We start from the raw sequence: 12,590 nt of genomic DNA on the forward strand, positions 1-12,590 counted from the left end.
TAAGGAAGCATCCTGGCACCACTGAGGACGTGGCCCTGTGCACTTGGAGGGAAAAACTCACAAAACTGATATAAGTGCATCTTCTTCCGTGTCGAACAACAGTCACTAAGAAACTATCTGAAACTATCCTGTGGATCAGATGTGAAAGCAACACCCCATGACTGCAGTTAGTAGAGGGCTACATGCAATAAACACAACCAAAAAGGAAGGAATCTGGAAAGGACAGTAACTACTTATTAAGAAACTAGACTTTTTTTTTTTTTTTAAAGAAAAATACACTTTTATTTTTAATACTGTTTTCCTAAAACAGATATTACAGTTTGGTTGTTATTATTTTTTTAATTATTTATTTTTAACTGGAGGATAATTGCTTTACAATAGTGTTAGTTTCTGCCATATATCAACATAAAGAAACTAGACTCTTTATTCTTGTATTTTTTATTGTTCTTCAAGCATCAAAACGTGTAAGAAGGGGCCTACCTTGCCCTTTTCTGTATCCAGAAACAGACAAAAACAGACACAAACCAAAATGCATCATGGCTCTGGTTCTATTTTGTAACACTTGGAAGAAAGTGGACTTGACAGTGAAATTTAGAGACCTAGTAATGAAGACAAAAGGATTTGAAGTAGCAAACTAGAGGAAGCAGAAGAGAAGCCCAGATCCCACTCTGCCAGATGTAAGGGATAAACAGCCTTCCCTGCCACGTGACAGCTGAAAGGATGGATGCCCACGCAGTGACTCCCAACTGTGGCTTCATATGACCACTTGGAGATTCCAAGAATCTCAAAATATGCAGCAAAATGTCAGGACACAATTTTAATCCCATCAATTTATGGAGGACTAAAATCCCACAAAACCTCAACGTAGGAATGGTGGGAAATCACCTCTCGGGAAACGAGGCAACAGGGGAGCCTTTTACTTTCAAAACTAAGAGAAAATAACATCTCACACTTCTCTAGAAAAAAAGGGATCTACTACATAATATTAGGGAAGAAGATTCAATTAAAAAAAGGGGGCGGGGAGTATTCAACTTATAGCATGGCTTCCTCACAGAATCCCTGAAGGAGGAATCCAGTGCTAGGAAATTAGAATGGTGGTTTTAAGAAGAGAATGAGCCTATTTTTTTCTTGCAGTTAACAAGTCAGCAAGTCAGTCAGATCTTCTGTTAACTGACCATCTACTAAGAAAAAACAAAGACCTAGCTCAGAAGATGGGAGTTACCTGGGTCAACAAAGATGCAGAAAAAGAAATAATGGAGGAGTAGCAATTCCTGTGATGGGTTAAGTTTTAAGACGACAAATTTCTCACCTGAATTCTTTTCTAATTTTCTTCCCACATAAGGTTGACCCTTCATTCTTTTCCTGAACTTGACTTCACTCCCATCTTTCACTTAGAACAAAGTCGAAATCTCTTCTTACGGTACACCTCATGTAACGTGGAAGGAGAAGTAAAAAGATAACCCATTTTGAAGAAATGAAAATGAGGATTCAATTCAGTTCAGTCGCTCAGTCACGTCTGAATCATTGCGACCCCATGAATCGCAGCACGCCAGGTCTCCCTGTCCATCACAAACTCCCAGAGTTTACTCAAACTCATGTCCATCGAGTCAGTGATGCCATCCAGCCATCTCATCCTCTGTTGTCCCCTTCTCCTCCTGCCCCCAATCCCTCCCAGCATCAGGGTCTTTTCCATGAGTCAACCTGTCGCATCAGGTGGCCAAAGTATTAGAGTTTCAGCTTCAGCCTCAGTCCTTCCAAAGAACAACCAGGACTGATCTCCTTTAGGATGGACTGGTTGGATCTCCTTGCAGTCCAAAGGACTCTCAAGAGTCTTCTCCAACATCACAGTTCAGAAGCATCTATTTTTCAGCACTCAGCTTTCTTCACAATCCACCTCTCACATCCATACAAGACCACTGAAAAAACCATAGCCTTGACTAGATGGACCTATGTTGGCAAAGTAATGTCTCTGCTTTTTAATATGCTATCTAGGTTGATTGTAACTTTCCTTCCAAGGAGTAAGCGTCTTTTAATTACATGGCTGCAGTCACCATCTGCAGTGATTTTGGAGCCCAGAAAAATAAAGTCTGACACTGCTTCCACTGTTTCCCCATCTATTTCCCATGAAGTGATGGGACCAGATGCCATGATCTTAGTTTTCTGAATGTTGAGCTTTAAGCCAACTTTTTCACTCTCCTCTTTCACTTTCATCAAGAGGCTTTTTAGTTCCTCTTCACTTTCTGCCATAAGGGTGGTGTCATCTGCATATCTGAGGTTATTGCTATTTCTCCCTGCAATCTTGATTCCAGCTTGTGCTTCCTCCAGCCCAGCATTTCTCATGACGTACTCTGCATATAAGTTAAATAAGTAGGGTGACAATATACAGCCTTGACGTATTCCTTTTTCTATTTGGAACCAGTTAGTTGTTCCATGTCCAGTTCTAACTGTTGCTTCCTGACCTGCATACAGGTTTCTCAAGAGGCAGGTCAAGTGGTCTGGTATTCCCATCTCTTTCAGAATTTTCCACAGTTTGTTGTGATCCACACAGTCAAAGGCTTTGGCACAGTCAATAAAGCAGAAATAGACGTTTCTCTGGAACTCTCTTGCTTTTTCAATGATCCAGCGGATGTTGGCAATTTGATCTCTGGTTCCTCTGCCTTTTCGAAAACCAGCTTGAACACCTGGAAGTTCATGATTCACGTATTGCTGAAGCCTGGCTTGGAGAATTTTAAGCATTACTTTACTAGCGTGTGAGATGAGTGCAATTGTGCAGTAGTTTGAACATTCTTTGGCATTGCCTTTCTTTGGGATTGGAATGAAAACTGACCTTTTCCAGTCCTGTGGCCACTGCTGAGTTTTCCATATTTGTTGGCATATTGAGTGCAGCACTTTCACAGCATCATCTTTCAGGATTTGAAATAGCTCAGCTGGAATTCCATCACCTCCACTAGCTTTGTTCATAGTGATGCTTCCTAAGGCCCACTTGATTTCACATTCCAGGATGTCTGGCTCTAGGTGAGTGATCACACCATCATGATTATCCGGGTTGTGAAGATCTTTTTTGTATAGTTCTTCTGTGTATTCTTGCCACCTCTTCTTAATATCTTCTGCTTCTGATAGGTCCATACCATTTCTGTCCTTTATCGAAACCATCTTTTAATGAAATGTTCCCTTGGTATCTCTGATTTTCTTGAAGAGATCTCTAGTCTTTCCCATTCTGTTGTTTTCCTCTATTTCTTTGCACTGATCACTGAGGAAGGCTTTCTTATCTCTCCTTGCCATTCTTTGGAACTCTGCATTCAAATGAGACTATCTTTCCTTTTCTCCTTTGCTTTTTGCTTCTCTTCTTTTCACAGCTGTTTGTAAGGCCTCCCCAGACAACCATTTTGCCTTCTTGCATTTCTTTTCCATGGTGATAGTCTTGATCCCTGTCTCCTGTACAATGTCACGAACCTCCGTCCATAGTTCATCAGGCACTCTATCAGATCTAGTCCCTTAAATCTATTTCTCACTTCCACTGTATAGTCATAAGGGATTTGATTTAGGTCATACCTGAATGGTCTATTGGTTTTCTCCACTTTCTTCAATTTAAGTCTGAATTTGGCAATAAGGAGTTCATTATCTGAGCCACAGTCAGCTCCTGGTCTTGTTTTTGCTGACTGTATAGAGCTCCTCCATCTTTGGCTGCAAAGAATATAATCAATCTGATTTCAGTGTTGACCATCTGGTGATGTGCATGTGTAGAGTCTTCTCTTGTGTTGTTGGAAGAGGCTATTTGCTATGATCAGTACGTTCTCTTGGCAGAACTCTATTAGCCTTTGCCCTGCTTCATTCCGTACTCCAAGGCCAAATTTGCCTGTTACTCCAGGTGTTTCTTGACTTCCTACTTCTGCATTCCAGTCCCCTATAATGAAAAGGATATCTTTTTTGGGTGTTAGCTCTAAAAGGTCTTGTAGGTCCATAGAACCGTTCAGCTTCTTCAGTGTTACTGGTTGGGGCATAGGCTTGGATTACTATGATATTGAATGGTTTGCCTTGAGAACGAACAGAGATCATTCTGTCATTTTGAGATTGCATCCAAGTACTGCATTTCAGACTCTTTTGCTGACCATTTCTTCTAAGGGATTCCTCCCACAGTAGTAGATATAATGGTCACCTGAGTTAAATTCACCCATTCCAGTCCATTTTAGTTCGCTGATTCCTAGAATGTTGACATTCACTCTTGCCATCTCCTGTTTGACCACTTCCAATTTGCCTTGATTCATGGACCTAACATTCCAGGTTCCTATGCAATATTGCTCTTTACAGCATCGGTCCTTGCTTCTATCACCAGTCACATCCACAACTGGGTATTGTTTTTGCTTAGCTCCATCCCTTCATTCTTTCTGGAGTTATTTCTCCACTGATCTCCAGTAGCATAGTGGGCACCTACCGACCTGGGGAGTTCCTCTTTCAGGATCCTATCATTTTGCCTTTTCATTACTGTTCATGGGGTTCTCAAGGCAAGAGTACTGAAGTGGTTTGCCATTCCCTTGTCCAGTGGACCACATTCTGTCAGACCTCTCCACCATGACCCGGCCGTCTTGGGTGACCCCACACGGCATGGCTTAGTTTCACTGAGTTAGACAAGACTGTGGTCTTGTGATCAAGTTAGCTAGTTTTCTGTGATTATGGTTTCAGTGTGCCTGCCCTCTGATGCCCTCTCGCAACACCTACCATCTTACTTGGGTTTCTCTTACCTTGGACGTGGGGTATCTCTTTACGGCTGCTCCAGCAAAGCACACCAAATGAGGACTGGGAAACCAATAATAAATGACTTAATCCAAATCCTTTTCAAGAAGAGATTACATTGAAATCTTATGTGAAACAAATACCTATCAAGCAATCATTGTGAAGGAGGAGTAAATTTAACAGAATCAGGAACCCACTCATAGACAGATTGTGTTATAACTTAAGAGTCAAAATGCAAATTAAAAATAAAGAGGGTTATTTATTTATAGCTTTAGCACTAGAGTTGAAAATAAACAAAGTTTAAATAAATCTAATGAGTGTTATGCAAGAAAATCAAATGATATGCCACCCTAAGATTGTGAATAAAAAGATAACAGTTCAGAGTATTGAAAACAATCATGCAAAATCTAATGTCATATGAAACTACCCATAAGTAAAATTGGTAGAAAAGAGGATTACTATTTATTAACAACAATATTTTGAAAAGAAATTAAAATTTGCTTTCTTCAACCATTTAAACGCAAAGATCTTAATCTGATGTCAAACTAAAAACACATAACATCAGGGAATCACAGTTTGAATGTTTTACAACAATACAAAGTTATAAAATAATTTAAAATGAAGCTATTTGACTAATACAATTCAAATCTGTCTCTCAGTGCAAGCGACTGTCATCGCAAAATGAAATCCCACAAGCTGTTGCTCTATGACGAAAAAATATGAAAAGACAGTGCTGCGTTCTTACCAACATCAACAGCTGCTGACACAATTCTTTTAAAAATCCTCCTTTTCTTCCAGGGGTGGAGTTTCCCAAAGAATTCCAGGCTAAGATCTAAGGGGACACAGGGCCAAAACCAAGTGATACCACAAAATCCAGACTTCCTTTAAAACAACTTTTACACTCTGTGCTTGGAAGAGAGGACAAAGGACCAGGCTCTCATCATGTGCTCTGTTTACACCACAAAGGCTTCAGGACAAGAAACTCTGGGGCTCATTACTGGCCAACTGGTTGAAGTGCATCACTGCTCAGAGAGAATGCTTCTGTTAAGGACAGGCACTTAAAAGAAGCCCTCTGGAAGCTAGGAGGGCTGCGGCATACATACCAAGTTATTTTGAGCCTCAGAGAAAGAGGCCAGCAAACAAATCCTCAGAAATGATCAAAACATCACAAAGGGTAAATCCTTTCAGACCCAGGGAGATATCTGTTGTTTCCTTGCGGTGTGGTGATTTGAAAGCCAGACAATACCCCGACTTATTGTAAACTAAAGCATGAAGTGGGATACTGGAGATGTGAGTCAGTGCAGAGCTCTGCAAGGCTGCATTGTTTACCTTACGGGATGGGGGAGGGAGCAGACAGAAGGGGTACAGGGGACAGAATGTGGCAGAGGAGAGATACACCGTATTAAAAACAAGTCCAGGAGCGGGACCCTGAACTCAATTACCCTTGGAGAATTACCATATGCAGCCTAGTCTCTCGCCTTTTCTCTCCTAGCAGGGAACACACATTTCCTTTAAAAACACAGTGTTCTCCTCTTGTTCCTATATAACAAGCTTACTTTACAACCAAGGCTCCTTCACTTAAACAAATCAAACAAAAACAAGTCACAGGTCTACATAGAGAAATACACCCTACACCAAAAATCTCTCTCTAAAATCATTAAAAACAAAAGTTAACCAGGATAGGCCAGAGCCCAGCTTGTCTTTAAAGAGGCTCCCTCTTTATCCTATGATGAAATGTCAACAACCTGTTTATATAAATACTTGCAGTTTAGGTGATATTATGTTTAATATTTAATACACACCATTACAGATATTTAAGAATTTCTATGTGCTACCACCCAAGTCAGTCCTTCATTAACAACTGGGATGGGTTTAACCCCTTTTAATGGTATGCTGTGTTCTATGAGAGCACATTATTAGTGTGTGTTGATCACTACTTCTCGATGGCAAAATTACAGATGCTTATTTTCATTTTGTGTTCAGATATAATGCCTGCATTTTTGTAGGTACATATTAGTTTTGGAAAAGTTATTTTTTAAATTTTCTGGAGTTGCTGCTGCTCAGTTGCTAAGTTATGTCTGACTTTGTAACCCCATGAACTGCAGCACACCAGGCTTTCCTGTCCTTCACTATCTCCCACTAGTGGTGGTTTAGTCACTAAGTCCTGTCCAACTCTTGTAACCCCATGGACTGTAGCCTGCCACGCTCCTCTGTCCATGGGATTCTCCAGGCAAGAATACTGGAGTGGGTTGCCATTTCCGTCTCCAGGGGATCTTCCCACTAGGAATCAAACCCAGGTCTCCTACATTGCAGGCAGACTCTTTACTGACTGAGCTATTAGTGAAGTTTTTGCTCAAATTCACATCTATTGAATTGGTGATGCTATCTAACCATCTCATCCTCTGCCCAGATTTTCTTGATGCTTCAAACAATAGCTCAGATGGTAAAGAATCTGTCTGCAATGCAGTAGACCCCAGTTCAGTTCCTGGGTCAGGAAGAGACGCTGGAGAAGGGATAGGCTACCCACTCCAGTATTCTTGGGCTTCCCTTGTGGCTCAGCTAGTAAAGAATCCGCCTGCAATGCGGGAGACCTGGGTTTGATCCCTTTGGGAAGATCCCCTGGAGAAGGGAAGGGCCACCCACTCCAGTATTCTGGCCTGGAGAATTCCATGGACTGTATATAGTCCATGGGGTCACACAGAGTCAGAGACAGCTGAGCAACTTTTACTTTCAAACAAATACAACTAAATGAACATGACTCCAAAATGATTAGCAGAATGTCATGAAAGAACAGAATTTTAGCCACGATGAATGCTGGGCCTTGGCTTGAATTTTTATAACAAGCTCTACGCACTTGCAGAGTGGATGGATATCCACTGATGCCTCTATCTTTAAAATGAAGCCACTATGCAACAGTAAAATAGGATTGCCAAGTGGGAGGGAGGCTTGAGAGGAAGGCGACATGTATCTTCATACATGCAGAGTACAGAGACAGCACTTAACCTACAGATCAGACTGATTCTGTTTAATTTGAAAAGAGAGAGAGAAAAAAAGAAGGTGCCAAACCTTTTGCCAGGGATTAGCATTCATTTATAAGATTGAGATTTCATTTCCAGAAAGTTAGAAGGCATCTGCTACTGTGGGGCTCAGATATCATCAAGCATAAAACTCCAGATATTTCTACATTCATTAAGAACTCTTGAATTCTTGCCCTGGCCTGTCACTGTACCTGTTGACTAGAGATTCTGACTGCCACAGAAGAAATAATTCACACAATGTAACTTAGAAGCCATAAGGTGATGTTGAAGTCCCACTGGAGGTAAACCTTTCACGCCCCTCTATTTAGGTGTTAGGTCATGACCCAATTATTTACACACTGTGCAATCTAAGGGCCATAAGGATGGGTGATTGGTATTTGGTACTGAAGCATGGTCTCTTGGCTCCTAAGTCTAAAAAGAGATTAAGTGAAAGGTTAATTGGGTACTAAACAGGTCCTTATGACAAACAGGATTGCAGTCTTTAGTGAACAGGCATCCTTTATAAACAGCCTAAATTGCTAATATGAAGGTCCTTTGTGATTTACATCAGGGAAAAGAGCTTAAGTAACCATGTAATTAGGAATACTTTACCAACCAGTTTCTTAGAAGCTCACTTTAAAATCTTCCAACTTAACTCAGCAGATTCGCTAACCATAATTTTATAATTTGAACACCTGACTTTCCAAAATGACTATGACAGTATATAACAAACAGCAATGCCCTAGACCAACAAAGACAGCCCAACTCACGTGACCCCAAAGATGCAGAACAGTACTAAGGCCTGCAAAACGTAACTACACAATGAGCCATGGCTTTCTACTTCCTGTTAAAAGATACATTCCTCTGAAAGGCTCAATCACAGATATTTCAACATGAAAACAAAGATTCACCCACGTATTAAAAAGACAACTCACATTACAAGTTGAAAATCTGGTCTTTTGGCTCCTGACTGGCTAAATGTGCTTGTTTTTTCTCTTTAGGGCAGAAACAATCAGGTAATAAGTGCTGGACAAGATCCTTAATGCACCATCAGAGAAAACCCATAGAGAGAGAAAAAACTAATTAAAAGGCTTACTTTCTATCTAAGAAAAGCCCTCATTTTATCTTTATTCCTAAATGACTTACATTTAAATGTCCTCCACTTTAGAATTAATTTGACTGTTTTAATGTTTTGCACTAAAATAAACTGAAACAAAGTCAACTTATTCAGTGAAGACAAAAAAACGACTTTCACCCACTTCACTGCCAGGTAACTGACACAGGTCTAAGTCAGTCTGCTGATTTATCCTTTTAAGAAAGAGAAGGAAAGGATATCAAATTCCATTCTAAATACGTAAGATATTGATGAGGAGTTCAAGTTAAAAGATGCAAAACAGACATAACATACTCTAAATACAAAGATAATATAAACTAAACAATGTCAACGATGCTGTGGGAGTTAAGCTGAGACCATTGGCAGCCAGACAGCCACTGGATCTCCCTTCCTGAAAGACAGGGAAGGAGAACAAACTGGAGCTGGGAAGATAGGCAACTGCTGCTAGCTTCTTCCCAAAGGAAAGGCTACAAAGCCTGGAGGAATGTTCTAAAACAGACCCGCAAAATAAGAACTGCCTACAACTGTCAAATATTCTACTGCTCTTCACTCTAAGGATGAGATGTGCTTTCACAAATGTGTATACATACCCTTGAGAATACCTTCAAACTCAAAGAAGTCTCCCTTTCTAGTTCCCTCAATCACAATAAAGAGTAGAAAACATTTAGTAGCATTCTGGATAATTTGTGCCAATTTAGATGATTCACGTATGGCTTCCCCAGACTAAATGGTCTATGGCCAGAGCTTTTAAGTCAACAAGGGTGCGGAAAGCAAGACCTAATTACAGATCTGAGTCACTGTCTAGAAGTTCCCTCAGCCCAGTGGAGCATCCCCCACAAAGGCACCATTTCATTTTGAGGCATAAAAACAAGCCAAGTCTACAGACTCCTTCACATAAGAAATAAATATGAAGACATCCTTCTACGAGAAACAAAAACATCAGTTCACTGAACTGATGTCAACCACAGGTTTTTTTTCCTTTTTTCCTTAAGAAACAACTGTAAAAGTTTTTTAAACAAGAAAATGGATATAAAATATATTACAGGACTGTAGCTTAAATATCTTGCATTTCCTGTCTATATTTGGCCTGCTATACAAATGGCATTCCATTTGAAGGCTGGTCATCTCTCAATGGAAGAGATTTACTAGCTCTTTTCCTAGGGGCCTCACTGATTGTTTCCATTTGAAGGCTATAATCTTCTAGCATTGGCAACATTTTAATTCAGGATTAGGCCCACAAATAAGGAAGACAGTTACGTTTAAATAAAATTAAAATAAGGATCCATTTTTTAACAACCAAAAAATACATGCACAAAGCACAAAAGCATAAAATTGGATTTCTACAAAAGAGATTATTGTTTCCCTTTCTGTAGTGAGAATACAATCTGTATGAATTAAGGGGGAAAAACCTTTTCAGTTTACTTTTTTGTTCAGGGAAAGAAAATGGAAATCCTCTTCTGATTGTCATAAATCTTTCTCTGACATTTTATCAGTAACTACGCTACCAAGTAGAAAGGATTAATGATCTCTGAGGGGCAATGGTTATTCAGTCCTGTGGAAGCAATATCCCCAACAAGAACCAAGGGTGAAGAACGGGTTTTTTGAATGCAGAAGTTAAACGACCTGAGAAATGTTTCAGACAAGGATGCTATGAAATCATCTCCGAGACTCATGCATGCGGGTGCGTTATTAAGTCGCTTCAGTCATGTCCAACTCTTTGTGACCCCATGGACTGTAGCCCACCAGGCTCCTCTGTCCATGGGATTCTCCAGGCAAGAACACTGGAGTGGGTTGCCATGTGCTCCTCCAGGGGATCTTCCTGACACAGTATGAACCCACCAGGCCTCTTGCGTCTCCTGCACTGGCAGGCAGATTCTTTACAACTTGAACTGCCTGGGAAGCCCACCAAGACTCATGCTGGGGCACAATGGGAAATAATGTGATGCCATGATTCAAAGCACCTTGCTTCATAACCCGTTCATAGGAGTGGACACCTCCTCCTAACTGCTGCCGCCACTACAAGGTGGAAACTGACGAGCTGACAAACTTAGAAAGCAGAGAAGTCAATTTTGTCAGGAAGATGGCTAATTGTCAGAGCGCAGAAGAATGCAAAAATTTACCCAAGTTTGCCAAAAGCATGCATTCTGACCACAGGATGAATGGAGGAATTTAAATGAAAAGTAACCTATACAACGACTCAGTGGGGCCTGCACTTGCCAAACCTTTAAAGGAGTGCAGGCACGGGTGTAGATAGTGAACTCAACAGAAGAACAAGCACGAGACTCGAGAAGATAAGCATGTTGATTAAACTCATCAGCCATTTAAAATCAAACACATTTTGGGGCATGCTCCAGGAGGTCCAGTGGTTAGGGCTCTGTGCTTCCACTGCAGGGGCATGGGTTCAAACCCTGGTCAGGAAATTAAGACCCCACATACCACATGATGGAGCCAAAATAAATAATTAAATAAAAATCTAATGCATTTCATTATGGATCACCAAGATGCCTTGTAACAGATCTTTGCACAAGTGTCTAAGAATGCATTTATAGCTTCTTTCTGTGATCCTGAATTTCTTCTCAACTTATTTGTGATTTTCAACAATACACACACAGTATCTACATATACCTGAAGTGAAAAAGCATACAAAAATCATCCTATCTATATGTGGTAAAAGCACAAACAAATGCAAGGGAAGAATAAAGATGTAAACCCAGAAAGTAGTTCTTCGAAGGTGGAGAAAGGGCACTGCTATGAGAGAGGATGATCATACGGTTTTAGCTGATCCATGGAATTGGTAAACATTCTATTTGCCTAGAGTGTTGTGGGAGGATATATATAAATATCTGTTATATCATCCTTTAAAGAGTTCTTATATTTGAGATTCACAGTAATTTTTGAAGAACAAAAGCAAGCAATTAGAAATCTGAATATAGACTACTATAAGAAAACACCAGGGACAGCGCCACGCTGGCAAACACACACCTATACAAAGCAATGGTTTTCTGGCCAGTAGTCCATGACCCTTTACAGTGTTCACAGCCCAAATGGTTTGATTAAAAGGGAAAACCTCCAGGGAAAGAAAAGAGAAAATCTGAAAGCAGTGCATTTCACTCTCATGTCTTTGGATACGAATGTGAACTGCTCAGAGGGAAGAGGGTGCCGGTCAACACCAACACACCCTGCCAGTCGAGTTTGACGGCATTATTTTGCCTCCCTTTGCAATTACTCCCACATGTCCCAAGGAGAAACTAATGGACTACTAAAAATAAAATGGAGACAAAGTGAATCACTTAGGATATTTTGGCTCCCAACTCAAACTGGCTTAAACAAAAAGGAAATGTTGCTGGCTCAAATGCTTGGACTCCTGGAGGAGAAACAGGCTTCAGGGCTGCCTTCTCTGTGTTCCACCCTGTGTGACTTCTCGCTCAGCCTGGAGCCACACCAGACCTCACACCAGCACATAACAACATCCAGAAGAAGACAGAAAGAGGCAGGCGCTTCCGGTAGCTGTGTTTGAAGTATGAGAAGACTTCTGCCAGAAGCGCTTGGCAAACTTACTCTAGAGTCTCCTTGGCTAGAGCCAGATTACAGGACCATTGCTGAAGCCAGCCCTCTGCCCAGTTAGTGCCCAGCACTTCTTCCCAAGGAGTGAATCACGCACGGGCATAGCAGCGATGGGCTTGCTCGTAATCAGGGCCCACCCTGGAGCTGGTCAGTTCCTCAACCCC

General features: G+C 40.9%; 1 protein-coding gene across 7 annotated transcripts in view; it reads right to left on the reverse strand.

The window, feature by feature from the left end:
- The window catches only part of SIPA1L1 (signal induced proliferation associated 1 like 1), a 366,852-nt gene that overhangs the window by 181,802 nt on the left and 172,460 nt on the right, over nucleotides 1-12,590 (reverse strand). The gene's annotated exons all lie outside the window — the stretch shown is intronic.

The sequence above is a fragment of the Cervus elaphus genome, chromosome 12 (assembly GCF_910594005.1).
Source record: "Cervus elaphus chromosome 12, mCerEla1.1, whole genome shotgun sequence".
Classification (NCBI taxonomy): domain Eukaryota; kingdom Metazoa; phylum Chordata; class Mammalia; order Artiodactyla; family Cervidae; genus Cervus; species Cervus elaphus.